At 37.8% G+C, this 20,040-nt stretch overlaps 1 pseudogene; it reads right to left on the bottom strand.

Annotated features, from left to right (window-relative positions):
* Positions 1 to 19,406, bottom strand: part of LOC100009958 (cytochrome P450 2J2-like) — a 41,528-nt pseudogene extending 22,122 nt beyond the window's left edge.
* Positions 19,407 to 20,040: the final 634 nt, after the last annotated feature.

The following is a 20,040-nucleotide window of genomic DNA, read 5'->3' as shown; positions in this document are numbered from 1 at the left end:
TCATTCCTCAAAAGTAGTTGAAGAAATCTGGCACAATAAAGCTTTAGGGTATGAAAGGATATCTGAGGCTTATGAATATACCTTGAGCTGGGGTTAAAAATATTCTTGTATAAGATAAACCAAAGAAGTCTTTGTACCTTGAATATAGAGTGGTTTCAGAATTTGCTGCCACTTAGCTGCCATTTTCACTGGCCAAGATGTGGAGATGAAAAGGAAAAGAATTCTAGTCATGAGGAACAAGTGCAAAGACTCCAAGTTTGGAGAAAATATATGTAAAACTTTTTACAAATCTTTCATATCAGCACTTTAGAAATTATCTTTCTCTCTCACTGTCTCTTCTTTCTGTCTCTCTCATTCTGTTTCTCTAGAAGTCTTTGTATCTCTTCTCTCCCTCTTTGTTCTTTCTTTTTCTCTCTCTCTATCTTCTGTCTCCATTCTCCTCCTGTTGCAGTGCTGTGGATAAAACCCTGGTTTCCTTCAAAACTATGCCTAAGTGATAGCTTCTAAATGAAGCCTTTCCTGGTCCTTCTGGCTTCCAATTCCTACTCTACCAAAAGGATTCCCTTATTTTTATTTGTATTTACACTTACTTGAGAGCATGTTTTCACCATAAGCAGAAGAATGTAAATCCCCCAAGGTCAGAATCTACTTCACCTTTGTTATTATATCTCTATCACCTCACACAGTCCCTGACATAGAGTAGGCGTTTAATAAATGTTAATCAATTGATCATTTAGCAAAGGATGTGAGAAAAACATTACTTGAACAGTGTTCTAGAAATGCTTAGATCCCTCAGGCATGGTCTTTCACATCATTGTTTCCAAACATCCTTTTCTTTCTTCATTTCTTTTGCTAGTCCCTTTCTATGCTTAGAGTCTCAGCTCTTGCCAGCCTCTCACAGGCTTGCTTGTTTCTTTTCTTCTGAAAGGAGGACAGCACCCATCAGACAATTTATCTCTGTTCAGTAAGGATGATAGTCTATTTACCTTACACTCCCAACTGATTTGAAGCACGGAGACTTGATTCAAGCTCTTCAGTAGCTCCCGAAACTGAGAATCATGGTATTCAAAACGATTCCCAAAAGTGATGGAACAGATGATGTTGGAAACAGCATTGTTGATCTGAAAGTGGGGGTCAAAGGGTTGTCCTGTGGAATAGAAAAAGAATGGGCCACTCATTGTGTCACTCATGCATGTTAGAGGAGCCCTGCATCACTTTCTAACTTTTTCTCTTCAACCATTTTTCCTCCACACCCACTTCCTCCCACACATAGCTGTTTTGTTATTATTTTCAACAATCACAGACTGCTTAAAAAGTTTGAGAAAAAAGAAGAGAGCATGCCCATTTTAAAATGTTTTTGTCAAGGCTTGGGATTTACTTGGACTATATTGTTTCAACCTAGGTTACCTGTGTGAGTTTAGATGAGTTACTTTCTCCCTCTTTGCCTCTATTTATTAATCAGCAAAATGAGGTCTAGACCATAAGACTTCTGAGGTGTCTGTCAGATATAGAATCTCTATCTAGGATTCTGAGTCTGATAGATCATGTCTGTAGTTTCATAAAATTTTTTCACCTATGTGTAATATTTATCAGTCAATATGTGCCTGTCTTTCAACTCACATATGTGAGCACAAAAAATACCCATCACTATATGGATCTGTAGGCAACTTGCATTCATGAGTGTAGACATTACAGAGTTGATATTATAATTAGAAATACTGAAATGAAAAGAAGATTTATGAGAAGGTAAAACAGGAAGGGCACTAATATGAGGTATTATGTAGAATACCAGATCTGAACCTTGGAAGTTCTGAATTTTAAACCTCCCTCAGGTATTTCCTGGCAGGGTTGATCTTGTTTAGAGTGTCTTCTCTTGGTTGGTTATTTCCAGCTATATCTTAATTGGACATGGACATTTGCATGTTGTTTCCCCTGAGATATTTGCAAGGAGAGTCACAGTCTATTTCCTTTTTTTAACATTTATATAATTTGGTACAGGGATTTGAATATAGTAGGCACTTAATATTTACCCACCCAGTAAGTGATCTTAAGCAAGTGACTCAATTGCTCTACTCCTTTGTTTACCCATTTATTCAAGGATAAGGTAGGTGGGACTTGATGTTCTTTAAGGTTCATTCTTACTCTAAATCTGTGATAATAAGAGGAAATAACAGAAAAGCCAGAGAAATGCAAAGTGGAGGAGGAAGGGAAGGAGGAAAAGAAGGAGAAGGAAGAAGCAAAGTATGAAGAAGAAAATACAATAGCCACAACAACATTGTGAGAAAAGATAACTTGGAAAATTGTAATAACCTGCACCAAGAAAATCACAATAACAGTTGCTGAGGACTGAGATGGTGTGAGTTATTCCCCTCCTAACTAGAAGGTAATCGATTTATGCTACATAGTAAGATACATGTTTCTGGTCATGTAAGAATTTATTTTGCTGAGTATGTGTATTTGTTATGAGAGTTTTATTTTCCAGTCAGAAGAAGAAGTAAAGAAAACAAATTAGTAAGTAATTGAAAATAGCATGACATATATATCTATTTATTATGTGAATGAATATATAACTATATGTATGTAAATATGTACCTATATAGTCCAAAAAAGAAAAGAGCAAAGAAGGTAGAAGAGAAAAGTAGAAAGGGAAGAACAAAAGGGAAGACATGTAGAACAGGAAATGAATCATTGAGTGGAAAGGAAGAAGAAATAAAAAGATTAAAAATCACAGCAGAAGAGTATAGAGGAATGGGTATGAGTACTTGTTTGTGTGTTTATACAGAGTTTTGAGTGACCAATCAAGGTAGAACTTCATGTGTGCCATTTTAAGAAATGAGAGATCAAATAGTTGGTGAGCTCCCATAGATGACTATAACGGCATTAAAGAGAATGGACGTTCACATAATTCCTTTCCAATCTTACTGCCTTAATTCTTCCTAGATCAATGTGCTGTGTTGCTGAAAACCTTCTCTAAATTGGGGCATTTTGTCTTTCTCTAGTCTCAGTATGATCTGTCTCTTCCTACTCTCCTCATCCCCAGTTATAGATTCATTAACGATGATGAATGTTGGAGGAGATGTGGCAAAATAGGGAATGTGAACTGATCCAGTCATTCTGGAAGGCAATTTGGAATTATGCCCAAAGGTCTATAAAACAATGCATTCTCTGATCCAGTAATAAAATGGCTAGGTATGTACATTGCAGAGATTTATTTATTTTATTTTTTTAAACCCTTTCCTTCTGTCCTGGAGTCAATACTGTATATTGGCTCTAAGGCAGAAGAATGGTAAGGGCTAGGAAATGGTGGTTAAGTGACTTGCCCAGGGTCACACAGCTGGGAAGTGTCTGAGGCCATATTTGAACCTAGGACCTCCCATCTCTAGGCCTAGCTCTCAGTCCACTGAGCTACCCAGCTGCCCCCGAACTGCAGAGATTTTTAAAAAATCATGGCACCTACTTGTATACAAATATTTACACCTTTTTTTTGTCAGAGCAAAGAATTGGAAATTAAAGGGATGCCTAACAATTGGGGAATGATTGAACAAATTGGGGTATAATATAGTGATGGAATAGTATTGTGATATAATGAATGATGAACACAGTGATTTCAGAAATAGCTGGAAAGACCTTCATGGACTAAAGCAGAGTGAAATAAGCAGAACCAGGAAAACACTATATACAGGAATAGCAATATTATGGAATGATCAACTTTGAAGGACTTGGCTATTATTGGCAATGCAATGATCCAGGACAATGCTGAGGGACTTATGACAAGGAATTCTATCCACTGCTGAGAAAGAACTTTTGGAGTAGGAATGCAACTGAAAGCAGAGGATTTTTGATTGTTTATACAATTGTATACATATCTTACATGATAATACATGTATATCCCAGATATAATCATGTTCCAGCACTGGGAGGGCAAAGATAAGGGAGGAGGGAGGTGTGTTCAGTTATATAACTTAGAGAAATTTGTGTGGAAATGTTTTAACACATGTAATTGGGAAATAAAGAAATAAAAATATAACTGGGAAAAAGACATATCTCTCTCTGATATATGCTCACCTTTTTCTTCTCTAATAGCCTCAATGAAATATATGGCCTCTTCTTGTATCCGGAGTTCCAGGGTCTTCTTTCCCAAGCCAAAATTTTTTAGGGTCATTATGGTAAATCTTCTTTGATCTTTCCACTCTTGACCATTAGATAAAAATAAGCCTAATAATAATAATAATAATAATAATAATTTATCTTAATCCTTCAAAAATCTATAATTTTATTGATGTGGAAATTAATCCATCTAACAATGGAATTTAATTTAAAACATTTAAAAAAGAAGAAAAGAACTATTATGTGCTCAACACTTTGTTGATTATATAAATAGAAAAGGTAGACCTGTGTTTTGAAGACATGGCACATGTGCACCAGTGTGCTGGAGGGGGCTGCTCTGTTCCCCTTCTTCACCACACCTGGGGAAAATGTTCACATGCTGTGCCCCTCTAACCATCAGCCTAATGTGAACACTTCCTCCATCCACTATCTGGGGTAATGAGGGGGGCCAATAGGCAGCTTGAAGGTGTATTTTGGGTACATGAGCTCTAAAATGATCTCCACTGCTGGTCTAGACAGTCCGTGCTCCTGAGAAACTCAAACACAAAGTGGGGAGAAAATAAAAACAGGTCTCTTCACTTATAGAGCTCATGGAAAAACCTAAAAGTCCCAATGATAAAGTAGAGGAAGATAACAATATCCAGGGATGCTTAGGTTCTATAATCAGTCTATGGACCTTGTGGTGTATGAAAATGATTTTCTAGTTTTCTTAGTGGGAGAAGCATGGCTGCTGGAGTTTCTCCTTTGAAGAAGAAAACGACAGGAACCCAAGTCTTTATATGGATGATGAAATCCACTGAGAGGGCCCTATGCCATCTCTTGTTGCCCCTGCTAACTTCAGCAGTGCCATGGGCTAATGATGTGCAGGATCCCTTGGCCTGATGTTCTTGGAAATGTCATAAACAACCTCATTATCTCCCCTTTTCTCAATAATATGGAACTGATAGGTGCCTTCCACATTGCTGACAGCACAGTACCAGTCAATCCTCAGTCTCTCTACTCATGAATGAGTGGTGGTAGAAGAGGGATACTGGGATCTGTCTTTCCCATGAAGAACTTGGTGATCAAGGTCTAGTATTTCGGGGGGTACCCTTCATTGAGTGTCCAAGAGAGGCGTGTTGCATTTTAATGACAGGTGAGAGATTAAACTGTTTCTGTATAACTATCCAACCTCCCTGGGAAAAAGAGGATAGTTATTCCACAGAGGCCTTTAAAAGGGAAGAGAAGAGAGAAAGAAAAGGAATAATCACTTTCTACATCCCTACTGTGTGCTAGATACTGTGCTAAGTAAGCACTTTACAAATATTATCTCAATAGATTCTCACAGCAATCCTAGCAGGCATTTATTTCCTTCTGCAGTTGAGGTAAATGAGATTGAGACTTCTACAAAATCACACAGGTTAGAAGTATGTGGGGCTAAATTTAAACTAAATTTAAAATACTAAAGTAATCTTTCATTCAGACCAATCTTTTCTTTGGGGAAAGTGCCTTAGGACTCAGGCCTTAGGACATGTGGCAAACAATGAAATTGAAGAGGAATATATTTTCTATATTGCATGAAAACACTCTCTTTTGAATTGAAAGTCCTTGAAAACCCATGCCGCTTCTACTTGTCCAGTCTTCTTATACCTTACTCACCACCAGGTACTCAGTGAAGCAGTGACACTGGCTTCCTGGCTTTTTCCTGAAGATACTCCATCTTTCAATTCTGGGTATTCTCTCTGGCTGTGGCCCATGCCTGGAATGCTCTCCCTCCAAAAATCTACTAAGAGGATTCTCTGTCTTTTGAAATATCATTAAAACCTCCCTTTCTTCACTGAAGTCTTTCCGAGTTCTTAATTCTAGCACCTCCTTTCAATATTGTGTTGTTTTTCCCATCTATAGCTTCTTTGTCCATAGTTCTTCACATGTAGTTTCTTCCTTTAGAATATGTTTCTTGAGGGCAGGGAATGTCTTGTGTCTTCCTTTGTTTTCTTTGAAATCAGCAAATGCCTGGCACATAGAAAGCTCTTAATAAATGTTTAATAATGACTGATTGAAAAAACTTTAAGTGGTACTGGCTATGTTCTGTTGACCAAGATACAACATGGCAATGTGTGGAGAGGCTCATTGTCAAAAAGTTGACTAGCTGTTGAACTCTTGGGGTTCTAAGGAAGTCCTATATAGGCATTTCAAAAGCTTCTTCTGCCTCTGTGAAGGAAACAACTGTTGGGATGATGTTCATGGCTCTTTTAAAAGTATTTAAGTCGATATTGAAGCATATTAGCTCAATAGATAGATAGAGTATTGATCCTGGCATGAGGAGGAGCTGAATTCAAATCTATCCTCATATACTTACTACCTATATGACTCTGAGCAAGTCACTTAATCCTATTTGGCTCAGTTTCTTCAACTAGAGACGGAAATGACCAAGCACTCCAATATCTCAGCCAAGAATACCCTAAGGAATCAGGAAGAGTCAGACATGACTATGTTACAAACATTACAAAAATAAAGTTGAAATGGTGTGGGGGATCCACAAAGGCAGAGTAGAAGTAGGGAAAGCTTGGAACACTATGAGTGTCGTCTCCAACCAACCTTAAAATATTGTTTCAAAGCAAATAATAGAGTGAAAAAACCAATAAGGGGACAGAGACAAGCAAGTTTCATAAACACAAACAAAGAAACAAACAAACAACTTGAAAGGTGGGTAGAAAGGGTCTGGTTACCAGGGTGAGAGGATATAGAAGTCCAGAGGAAATATTCCCTCCCCCATAACTATTCTTCCAGGTTCTGAACTTGAGCCCAAGCCAATGCCAAGACCCTGAGTCACTACCCAAGACAAATTCAATGGAACCCTAACACAAACTCCTTAAGGTTCCAAGTCCCAGCCTAGTTTTCAGGGAAGGCCCAGACATTAGCTCCCTGTAGTCCATGGAATAGCTAGCTGTTGCAGGATTAGAAGGAGGTTATGAGCCCCTGTTCAAGCCCAAACCAAGGTCCCAAGCTCAAGTACAAGGCAGATAGTAAGGGTAATACCTAGTGCAAACCCAAGAGGAGGTTAGAAGCCTTGTTCAAGCCTACAGTGAGATCCTGAAGCCCAGATCAACCCAGTCCACATGTCTTGGCTTATGTAAGCAAGTTAGAAGTTAATGACTTTATGGCATAACAAGAAAAAATAATATAAAATCAAGAGAATGGAAAAAAAAGAAGAAAATCTGAAATATTTCATTGATGAAACAAGTGATCTGGAAAATAAATCCTAGAGAGATAATATAAGAATTATTGGATTACCAAAACTCATAATGCAAGAAATAAATTAAAATAAAAACTTTTGTGGTATTCTTGAACAAGAGAGAAAATAGAAATTGAAATAATCCATAATTACCTCCAGAAATAATTCAGAAATGACAACCCCCCAGGAATATTATAGCTAAATTCAAGAGCTCCAAATCCAAGAAAATACTGCAAATAGCTCAAAAACCATATTCAGAAACCATGGAGCTATAGTAAGGATTACACAGGAATTAGTAGCCTTGATTATTAAAGATCAGAAGGGCTGGAATTTGATATTCTGGAGGGCAAAATATCTATGTTTATATCCCAACATCGTCTATCCAGCAAAACTGAGTATATTCTTTTGGGAGGAACTGTTTACTTAATGAAATAGAGGATTTTGAAGTATTCTTGAGGAAAAGACCAGATCCAAAGAGAAAATTTGATGTTGAAGCCCAAGACCATAGAAAGAAGTCTAAAAACATGAGTAAAAAAGAGAAAACTTAAGGAATTCAATGTCAAACTGTATGTTTTCCTACATGGAAAGATGTTAATTGTAATTGTTAAAATTTTTATTTGTAGTAGAGCAGATAGAAAGTGTATACATAGAAATAAGGTTAGAAGTAAGCTGATTAGAATCCTATGAAATGGGAAAAATCAATTACAGAAAGGATTACAGAAAGAATAATGGAAAGTGAGCTGTGGATTGGGTTAAGTTATTTCACCTAAAGAGGTGTGAAAAATGGACAGTGGAGGGTGATAAAAGTTTCAAACCCTAGAACTGAAGTTATAGTCTGGGAAATTGATGGAGTCTCAAGCACAGCAGAGGAGGGGACTCAGGAGATGTTCTGGAATTTTGGGAGAGCAAGAGTTTCTATCAGAGAGAGGCAGTTAACTCTCAATCCTAAAACAGTCTAATGAGAGGGCTGGTCAAGACTTTGCTCCTGAGGAAAGATTTACATCTTTTTCCTGGTGATTTGGACCCCTTTCCCTCCCATCGATTCCCAACTGAAAGAGCAGTTGGAGAAGATAGCCAAGCAGCTGACAAGATCACCTCACAGCTCCTGATTCCCTGGGTCTGACCTGTGACCATGGACCAAGACCATAGCCATCCAAGCCTGAATCTCTATAAGGTAAGTCTACACAAATCATCAGCTTTTTAATATATTTCCAATAAAGTTCAGCAGCAAGAGATTGAAAGAGAAATTATGTTTAAAATAACTCTAGATGATATAAAATACCGGGGAATGTAACTTCTAAGACAAATCCAGGAATTTTGTGAATACAGATACAAAATACTTATTACAAAAAGTCACATCCAAACAAATGGAAAAAAAAATTAATTGCTCATGGGTAGGTTCCACTAGTATAATAAAAATGACAATTCTACCTATGATAATATACTCATTAATGTCATAATATTATCAAGACATTATTTAATAGAATAAGAAAAATAACAAAATTCATCTGGAATAACAAAAGGTCAAGAATATTGAGAGAATTAATTTTAAAAATGCAAAGTATGATGGACTGGTCATAAGAGATCTTAAACTGTACTATAAAGTAGTAATAATCAAAAGAGTCTGGTTTTGGCTAAGAAATAGAATGGAGGATCAATGGAATGGATCAGATACAAAATATAACGGTTATATGAACTTAGAGAAACCCAAAGACTCAAGATTTTTTAATAAGAAATTACTTTTTAACAAAACTTGTAGGAAAATGGAAAAACAGTATGACAGAAAGTAAGTATGAACCAACATGTCACACAGTATGCTAAGAAAAAGTCAAAATGGGTATATGATTTAGCTATAAGTTAGGGGGACAAAGAATAATTTACCTAGCAAATATCTAGAGAAGAGAAAAATTTATGTCCAAAAAAGAGATAGAGAGCAGGATATGATGTAAAATGAATAATTTTGATTATATTAAATTAAAAAGCTTTTATGCAAACAAAACTAATATAAAAAAGAGTAAAAGTTGAATGACAAACTTGGGGAGAAATCTTACAATAAATTTCTATGATAAAGGTCTGATATCTCATATTCATAGGAAAATAAGTCAAATTTATAAAATTACAAGCCTTTCCCCAATTGGCAAATTGGCAAAGGAACATATAAAATGTGCTTAAATCATTCTCAATTGGAAAAATGCCAATTAAAACAATATTGTGATACTACCTTGAACTTATCAGATTTGCCAATATAACAGTAAATAAAAATGACAAATGTTGCAAAAGACATGGAAAAATTGGGACACATGCATTTTGTTTGAATTGTGAAATGATCCAACAGTTCTGAAGGAAAATTTACAACTATATCAAAAAGGTTATAAAAGTTTGCACACCCTTTGATCCTGTAATACCACTATTAGGCCTATATTCCAAAGAGATAATAAAAATGAAGAAGCAACCCGTTTTCTCAAAAATATTTACATATGCTCTTTTTGTGGTTTCAAAGATTTGGAAACTAAGGAGATGTCCCTCAACTGAGGAATAGCTGAACAAATGGTGGTACACATTAGTATTGAAATACTATTATGGCATAAGAAATGATGAGCAAGAAGATTTCAGAAAAGGCTAGGAAGATCTGCATGAACTGATTTAGAGTGAAAGTAGAGCCAGGAGAACATACACAGTAACAGAAATATTGTACAGTGATTAATTGGGATAACTTAGCTAATATCAGGAATGCAATGCCTGGGAAAATCCTGAAACACTATGATAGAGAATGCAATTCAATAACAGAGAAAGAAGTGTTGGAGTGGGATAGATGCAGGTCAAAGGATATTGTCTTTCATATCAGAGTATTTATGGATTGATTTGGTGGTCTTGTTTAGAGGATAGAGCTTTGGTCTTGGCCTTAAGAAGATGGAGATTTAAATCTTGCAGCTGAAATTTACTTGCTATGTGACCTTATAAAATTAACTTGACTTTGGTAGCATCATTTGTCAAATGACAGAGGGCCTTGAAGTTTCTTTGCTGACCTTTCTCTGCACTCTCCAATCATAACAGGGAGGAGAGGGAAACAGTACCTGAAACACTTTGGCTAAAATGTAGGGTACCAGAAGATGATCTGTCACAGATAAAGATGGAAAGTATGGGTGGAAGGCCATCAAAAAGGCCCAGAATCAAGGACATTCAAAATTTTGAAACTAGTTGTACCATTGTGATCATCTAGTCTATCAATACCTACCTTCAAATGGGCCCTTTCTACTCTTGGTAATTCTTCTACTGCACCCTTAATGATTCCCTATCAATGTCTTGACAGTGACTTCCAAATCTTTTTTTTTTCCCCTCTCCTCCATTTTTGAGCTGTACACCAAACCAAACTTAAGGGAGATGCCCAATCCTTAAGAGATTAATTTTCCCATGGTTTCCTGTTTCATGTCTTCATTCCTCAAGTCATAACATTAACTTTCCTTTCTTCTGAATAACAAGACAAACACAGATATCTCAAATCCATGTTAACTCCTGCTCCTTTTACCTGTCTCCATCTATCTCAAGCAAGACTTTGACCTCAGAGTTTGATTTTATTGAGTTCTTCTCTAGTGCAGATTACGATGCTGTCACCTACACCACTATGTGTGTCAAAAGGCCTAAAAGCAGAATTGTAAATGTACATATAGGCTACCTCAAAAGGACAAAAAAACCCAATTCATAGGAAGGAAGGGATTCCAGAGTAGGAAGCAGCATTGAAGGTACATGGAATTTGGGCATTTCCATAATATAATGGGGTGAAATAACTTCCACAAAAATGTGAGCTGATGTACCCTCCCACTCCCCACCTACGAATCCAGTGCACTAGATTCAAAGCCCTCATGCACGAGAATAAGTGAGACATCCAGGGGGTACCTCTAGGTCCTTGGCAGCTGACTAAGACCACCAAAGGCCTACTTGTGAGAGAAGCTAGACTTGAGACCCCAGGAGGTGGAAGAGCATAGACCTCAGCCATGGAGATAGAGTAGAGAAGTGCTGCAAACAGTAGAAAACAGAGAGTCTTGAGAGGTGGCCTCAGGCAAAAACCTCATTACTTAGTTCCATACACAGAGAGTCTGCCCTCCTCACTCAGACTTCTGACTAGAAAGGGAAGGAAAAGCCAGCATAGTGATGGCAAAAAATCAACTTCCCAACACAAAGAAGAACCAGAAGAAAAATTTGACCCTGAATAATTTTTATGGAGAACAAATCCAGACTATGGAGGAAATAGCACAATAGGACCTTCAAATAAATGTACCAAAACTTTCCAAAAACAATGGAAATTGTCCAGAAGATCTTGAAGAATTTAAATCAGAGCTTGTCAAAAAGATGAAAGAATACTGACAAGAAAAGTGGGAAATAGTTAAAAAGAAAATAACAGTTTAAAAGACAGGAACTCCCAATTGCAGATAGCAGCCCAGAAATTAAATGAAATAATAAGTAAATTAGAGACCAAAATTAAACAGCTTAAACCCATGAAAAGCAGGATAAAGCAAACTGAAAATGAAAATCAAGGAATTTTAGCAGAAAATCAAAAGATTACAGTGGAAAACCAGTCTTTAAAGATCAGAATTTGGCAAGTAGAAGCTGATGATTTCACAAAATGACAAGAATTAATAAAGCAAAATCAAAAGATTGACAAAATAGAAGGAAACATGAAATATCTCACTGAGAAGATGACTGCCCAAGAAAACAGGTCAAGAAGAGACAGTTTGAGAATCATTGGTCTTCCTGAAAACTGTGAATGTCAAAAATTGTAAAGGTTTAAACTGTAAAGGGTTTGGCCCAAACTGTAAAAGATAGTTTTTAGTGTTTTGACTTAAAATCTAAAATAAGTGGTTGCTAAGGGAAATTCCCAAATATGAAAATACCCAAGTCAGCTGGGAACTACTCAGACTATACCTTAGAAGAATCTGAGTAGTTTTAAGATTCACAAAAGCCGAAAATAAACAGAAACCTTGACATCATACTTCAAGAAATTATCCAATAAAACAGGCCTGGTGTTCTTGAACAAGAGGGTGAAATCAACAATGAAAGAGTTCATAGAATACTCTCTACACTAAATCCTCAAAAGACAACTTCCAGGAATATAATTGCCAAATTCAAGAGCTTCCAAGCTAAGGAGAAAATTTTACAAGAAGCCAAAAAGAGACAATTCAGATACCAAGGAGCACCGATCAGGATTATACAAGATCTGGCAGCTTCCACACTAAAGGACTACAAGGCTTGGAGTATGATATTTAGAAAGGCAAGACAATTGGGTCTTCAACAAAGGATAACCTACCCATCAACGCTGACTATATACTTCTAGGGGAAAGTTTGAGCATTCAGCAAAATAGAAGATTTTAAAGTATTTGTAAAGAAAAGCCCAGAACTACGTAGAAAGTTTGATATCCAAACAGTAAGATCAAGAGAAATATGAAAAGGTAACTAAGAAAGACAGGTGATAGGGGGAAATGTTTTTCTTTATTTAAATTTTCATATTTAAAGGCTTCAATAAGATAAAATTTTTATATTAATATATGGGAAAATGTTATTTGTAACAGTCAAAAATTATATTCACTATTATAGTAATTAGAAGAATCATTCATAGGTAACGATTGGGGTAATAGGTGGTCTAAGATGATATGCAAAAAAGGAAAAAAAAGGGGAGTGGGGAATAGAAGATGGCACCAAGAGAAACTTGAAGGAATAAGATAGATAGAATAATCTATATCACACAAGGAGGTACATGGGAAGGGGAGGGGAAGAATAATATTATAAGAAGGAGAGGAAGAGCATGCTAATAGGAAATACTTAAAACTTACTCTCAATGAAATCAATTCTGAGAGGGAAGTGCATCTAGATCCATTGGGGTATAGAATTCAATCCCACCCTATAGGGAAAGTTAGAAGACAAAAACTAAGGGGTGGAGGTTGGTCAGGGAGCACAAAAAAGAGGGAAAGAGATGGGGGAGGGAACGTAATAGACACTAAAATAGACACATTCGTAAAAATCAGCAGTTGTACCAAAAGGCTTCTGAGGTCCCTGCTACCTCTTGATCTACATCTCTATGATGCCAAGGACTAGTTTAAACGTGATTTACTTCATAAAACCATTTGAATCTCCTTCAACAAGACAGTAAATCTTTTTCATCTGAAATCCCTGTAGAGGATTTGTATACTCCTTTATATCACTTAATCTATTTTGTATAGTAACTTGTGTATGTGTGTGTGTGTGTATACATATATATATATATATATGTATACATATGTATATATACACATCTACATCCACACACAAAAGGTCAAATATGCAATACTATGTTCATTTTGGGATTCCACATATTAGGAAAAGCAATAATGAGTTGGAAAATGTCCAGAAGAGGGTAAAAAGGATCATGATATGACAGAAACCATGCCACATCAGCATAAACTTGGGAAGCTTAGCTGGGAGAAGAGAAGACTATCTTCAATTATTTGAAGGAATCATGGGGACGAGGGATTATAATTTTTTCTAGTTAGCATCACAGAGCAAAAACAGGATCAGCATTCAGTAGCTGCAAAGAGGCAGAGCTGGATACACTTAGTATATGTAGTGCTATATCTAAGAAAATCAAAAACAATCAGAGTCTTTAAAGTAGAATTCCTGCCCAGGAAGTGGTGATGAGACCACCATTAGTGGCTGGAATCTATAGGTGAAGGCTGGATGACCCCTCTTAGAAGTTAGGGCAGACAGCATTCCTACGGAGACACCTTTTTAGACTAGATGACTTCGGAGACCCCTATTAGTTTTTGAGATTCTGTCATTCTATGTCATATCTATGCTACCAAGCTGTAAACTTCTCAAGGTTAGAACTGTATTATTCATCTTTGTAATCCCAACTGTTTCTAGAATATAAAGACACTCAATAAATATCTTTTGATGAAAAAAAGGATCTTAAATGGACAGGTTTTCAGAGTTGGAAGTATTCCCTGAGAAATTGCAGTCAAATTTGAACCCAGAAAAGAACACCAACAAAATATAATGAGTAGCATTTGCTTTAAGATTTCCAATAGTGATGCAGAGCGAGAGGAGCAGAACCGGAAAACATTGTACACAGAGACTTATAAGATGTGGTACAATTGAACGTAATGGACTTCTCCATTAGTGGCAATACAGTGACCCTGAACAATCTGCGGGTATCTAGGAGAAAAACACTATCCACAAGCAGAGGACAAACTGTGGGAGTAAAAACTCCAAGGAAAAGCAACTGCTTGCATATAGGGGTTGAGGGGATATGACTGAGGAGAGACTCCAAATGGACACTGTAATGCAAATACCAACAACATGGAAATGGATTAGAATCAAGAACACATGTGATACCCAGTGGAATCGTGCATCAGCTATGGGAGAGGTGGGGGGGGGAGGAAGAGAAAATGCTCTTTGTCTCCAATGAATAATGTTTGAAAATGATCAAATAAAATATTGTTTAAAAAAAGACTTCCAATAAGGAGATCTACAAACTCTTCAGGAAAAATATTCTATTTTTTGATAGCTCTAATTTTTAGGAAATGTTTCCTCATTTGCTGTAAATTTTCACCCCTCTGTAACCCTCATCCTTTCTAGCTGGTTAGTTTTTTATAATTTGTTGTGAGGAGAACAAGTCTAATTCCTTTTCTATTAAGAGGTATTTAAACCTTTGAAGAAATCTCTCATGTCTCTCCCCTTTCCCATTGAGTCTTTTTGTTCTCAAGTTGAAAATCTTAGACTTTTTTAACTGACCTTTTTTTAGTTTTTTTATTTGAAAACTTTTATTAATTAATTAATTTAGATTTTTACATGGTTATATGATTCATATTCTTTCCCTTCCCTCCTTTCACCCTCTCACATAACCAACAAGCAATTTACATGTGTCATTGAATTTAATTGATCTTCTTAAAGGATGAATTTGAACCCTTTGAAATTCTTGATACTCTCCCATTTAAACTACTCACCCTCACCCCACTCTTAGACATGAAAGAAGGAAAGGGGAAAAGTCTATTTCTGATATTATGGGTTTTAATTCTCCTAATAGGATTGTGAATCTTAAAATTTCTCAGACTTGTGAATCTTGGAAATTCTCAGACTACCTTAGATCATTTGGTTAGGACCATTCCCCATTTTAAAACAATAAAGTGACTTTGGTCAGGAAGGTGGGAACTCTAGCACTACTACAACCATACTTGGGTATGCTTTAGGGGAATATAAAGTTGTAAACTCCTTACTGAACAATGAAAAGTCCCCTACTCATACTTAAAGTAAAGCTAAAACCCTTAAGCTTTGTCTATTTTTAGATCTAATACAAAAAGGTGCTAAGTACTTATAAAGGTCAAATTAATCACTAAAAGGTCAAGCAAGCTTAGCAAGAGGTGTGAGGTTTTGGTCTACCCAGAGAAGGAGATAACAAGATGTGAATTGAGAATGGTCAGTCCTTTGGAAAACGTCTACTGTGATTGGTAGATGTTGAAACTTAGGGGAGGTTACATAGGAGAAAGTTCTCTTTAAAAGGAGGTCAGAAGGCCTCTGAAAGTTAATTCAGCTTTGGAGCTGAATTGGAGGTCAGAGGAGGCTGCTGGAGCTCTGAGAGAGTGCAAGTTTGGTAGCTGAGTTGGAGCTCGGACTAGTTGGAGTAGCTGGGTCTCTCGGGACACTAGAATCTTGCTTGGGACAAAATCTTGTGGTGAATGGATTAAAGACTGACTGGTCTCTCTAAAAGCTCAGGCCTAGGCCAATGGCCTAGGCCCCTTTTCCCATTATTTCCTCTTTCTCTCTCCCTTTCCTTAATTCCTTATTTGTATTAATTAAAATCTCCATAAAAACTCAGCTGACTTGGGTATTTCATATTTGGGAATTTTTCCCATGGCGACCACTTTATTTTTAACATAAAATCAAGACACAAAAATTTATCTTTACCAGTGTGGCCAAAACCTTACAGTTTGGTCATTTACATATTTTTGTGGTCACAGTTTAAGAAAACCACTCTTTATCTGTAACAGGATGAAGGTGAGAGGTCAGAAACTTCTCAATAAAAACTGGAGATATAAAAGGTTAACCATAATGCAAAGAACTTACCATTTATTTTAAAGGTGTAGGATTGCAAAGGAATTCTGGGGCGATCAACAAACGCGTGGCCTTGGTTGACTAAGACTTCCTTTATCAGTGGCAATCCACTAACAATTATTGTGGGATTACCCAGCAGCTTCATGGAGAAAATATTTCCATATTTCCTGACATACTGAAAAAAGATTAGTTTAAGTTGATAATTTCCATTGCCTTTCAGGCTATTTTTTATCTGTACTATCAGACATTGTAGGATTGTGAAACATCAATACCAATGAAGTCCACTCGATTCAGTCTGATCCAATTGCATTTCATTGAGTTTAACTCAACCCACCAAACATTGATTCATAAGACCATGTGTAATAGATGCTATTACTAGAAGATTTATGTTAATAGGACAGGGACACAGGAAGCCAGCTAAGGCAAAAGCTGGATTTTGAACCCCTTCCCCCCACAACACTTTCTGTCTGTCTGTCTCTCTCTTAGTTAACTCCAATGGCTCTTCTCAGAATGGTAAACTTTAAGAGTTTCTCCAAGGACTAGTCTCACAATTTAGATCTTTACTAAAAGGGTTTGTATTCTTAAGGTAGAGGAAATCAGGGAAATGGAGGAGGTGAGAGGGGAATAAGGTTTCCCTATTCTGTCATGGTTTCCTGTTGATTGAAAGATTTTCACATGGTGTTCAATTCAGGAAATCAGGTTATTTTCTCTATGGGGAGATATTAATAACAAAACTGACAAAGTTTCTTCAGAACTAAGCTCCCAAATCGTCGTAGTACTCAGTAAATGAGTAATCATGAATCAAGAGCAATTCTCTCTGTTACCTCTTCCAACAGTCAAAAGGGAAGAAATGAGATAGTTCAAGCCCCTGGGCTTCTCAACTGCCTCCTGACCAGATCCTATTATAATCTTCTCTCCCTCTGCTGATTGGCAGTTCATTCAACATTCCATTTCTTGCTTTTCCTTGAAAAAGCCCTCTTGTGCTGTAATCTTTTCCTTACACATAACCCTGGTGTGGTGCTGGGAGCTGAGGAGGCAGTCACAAAACCTAAATCACCATACCCTCAAAGAGCTGACATAGGAAGGTATTAATCTCCTCATAGATAAATAGAGAGTACATGCAAAGGAATATTAAGTGATTTTATGTGAGACTAGGATCTGGGAAATAGCAAGAAAGATTTCTGCAATTGTAAAGCACGTTGAGAATCTTAAAATTCTACAAAAATTCTAACTATAATTATCAGAAATTAATGATTAATTTATTTACCAACTTACCAATTGATGTCATTTATTATTAATAATCATCAGTTTTTATTTGCTTAACTTAATAGGAAGGAACACTGCTTGGAAGGTGGCAATGCCAATATTTTAGCTAGAGTTGAACAAGTACACTAGGGATCAGCAGACTCCTGGAATAACTTGTTCAATGTCCTAAGGTCAGAGACCTGGAGCACTGATTCTTTTTTTTTTTTAACCCTTACCTTCTATATTAGAATCCGTACTGAATATTGGTTCCAAGGCAGAAAAGTGGTAAGGGCTAGGCAACAGGGGTTAAGTGACTTGCCCACGGCCACACAGCCACACAACTACACAGCTAGGAAGTGTCTGAGGGCAGATTTGAACCTAGGACCTCCCATCTCTGTGTCTGACTCTCAATCCACTGAGCCACCCAGCTGCCCCCACTGAAGCACTGATTCTTAACCTTTTTTGTGGTGTTGTCCATTTGGTAGTCTAGGGAAGCCTATGGATCCCTTCTCTGAAGAAAGTTTCTAAATGCATAAAAGAGAATATATAACATTATAAAGGAAACCAAATGTATTAAAATGTACTCATCAAAAATAGTTTTTAGGAAATGCTCAATGGTCCCAGATTTAGAGCCTGTGATTCCAATGTTTGAAGGAACCGCAGAGGCTTCATACAACGATTTCTGCCTGTCAGTCAATTAATGAATATTTTTAAAAAGTCTACTGTATGCCACACTATGCCTAGTGCTGAGGATACCTAAAGAGCTATCAGGCAATCCCTTCTCTCAAGCAGCTCCCCTCTCATTTTATAGACAATAATAATATCTTATGTATAATATAAACCTACATACCTATCCCTATCTCTTTCCCATTCTATCTCTCTGTCCATCTATCTCTCCATCTGTTTTCTGCATGTCCATAAATGTCTAATGTGCTCCAAGCATTGTGCTAAGCCCTTTAAATGATTAAATCATTTGATCTCCACAACACTGGGAGGGAAGTGCTAGGATTCTTCTTCTTTTTGAACAAAAGAGGAAACTTAGAAAAGCAGAGGTTCAGTGACTTTGCATAGTGATGATGATGATGACAATACCGTCATTCCTCTTTTGCTTTAAAGTTACAAAGCACGTTTTATATATCATCTCATTTGATCAGGATGACAGTTCAGAAGGGATCTCAATGACCATCTGATCCGAATCATAAGGAAAAAAATTACTCCACAATGACTCATCCCAGAAGTGATGAACATCTGAGTTTCTCCGAGTTCCAAAGGAGGTAAATGTCCCCCACCCCCACCCCCCGGGGGCTCTAAAGCAGATTTTTTCCCATCATAAGAGGCTGCTTCCAGGTAGAGTCGAGCAGGGATGATCACAGGCAGGTTTGTAGCCACCCAGTTCCTCTGCCACCTCACAGCTGGTGGATTCTTGCATTCCCCTCGCACTCCTTACCTCCTGGACGCTGATATGGGGTTTTTTAATGTCTATTTGGAAGACGTTGGCAAATATGGGCAGCCGAAGAGGCCCCGGGGGGTATTTAAGCTGCTGCCTCCTCCTCCTCCTCTGCACATAACTGGCCAGGATCAGGAGAATGGCAGAGAAGAGGACGAGGGTCTGCAGGGAAGGGAGCTCCTTTCCTAGAGGGAGCTGCATCCTCCTCCAGCTCCAGCACCAAGGCCAGCCCAGCCAAGAGAGTTCTTCTATAGCAGCAGCAACAGCAGCAGCAGAGGTGCCACCAGGACCAAGAGTTCCAGGGAGAGATCAAGCCTGAGCTGTGTCAGTTCCCTGGGTTTGCTGAGAGGGCGGGGTTTTGTGAGCCAGCCAGTGAGAGCTCCACGAAGTGCGAGCCTCTCTTCCATGCCCCACCCCGCCGCCCTCAGCCAGGATGTGCCTCCAGAGAGTAAAAACACGCCTCCCCAGGAAAGGAAGCCGGGGCTTGTCCCCTGGGAAGTGGAGAGATTACTTGGCAGGAGTGACCAGGGGAGGCACCCACACATGAACGGACCCTCTAGTAGGTCCCATATCACAGAGCCACAGCTTTGGGGCAGGAAGGACCCCGGAGAGTCAGCCTCTGCTTTAGAAGAGAAGAGGAAAAAGTCTAGACAGATCAGGAACCTGACAAGGGCACCCAACTCTGTGTAGGTTTCAGAGCCTGGTTGGAGCCCAGCTCAGCTGACTTCAAGGCAGCCTTCTGCTCCCCAGGACAAGCTGCCTCTGAAAACAGGCTTGAGAACCAAGGTAGAAGGAGCCGGGGGACCCGTGAGGGCTACGTGGGGTTTCATGAACTCGACTGGGAGAAAACAATTCCAGCTTTATTCAAATAATTTCATTGAAGTAATGCTATAGTTTGATTAGAATAAATGGTAATAATTAAAATAAATTCTGATTCAATTAGAAAAAT

Source organism: Monodelphis domestica, chromosome 2 (assembly GCF_027887165.1).
Source record: "Monodelphis domestica isolate mMonDom1 chromosome 2, mMonDom1.pri, whole genome shotgun sequence".
NCBI lineage: Eukaryota > Metazoa > Chordata > Mammalia > Didelphimorphia > Didelphidae > Monodelphis > Monodelphis domestica.
The sequence above is the reverse complement of the archived record's forward strand: the minus strand, read 5'-3'. Positions and strand labels throughout refer to the sequence as shown.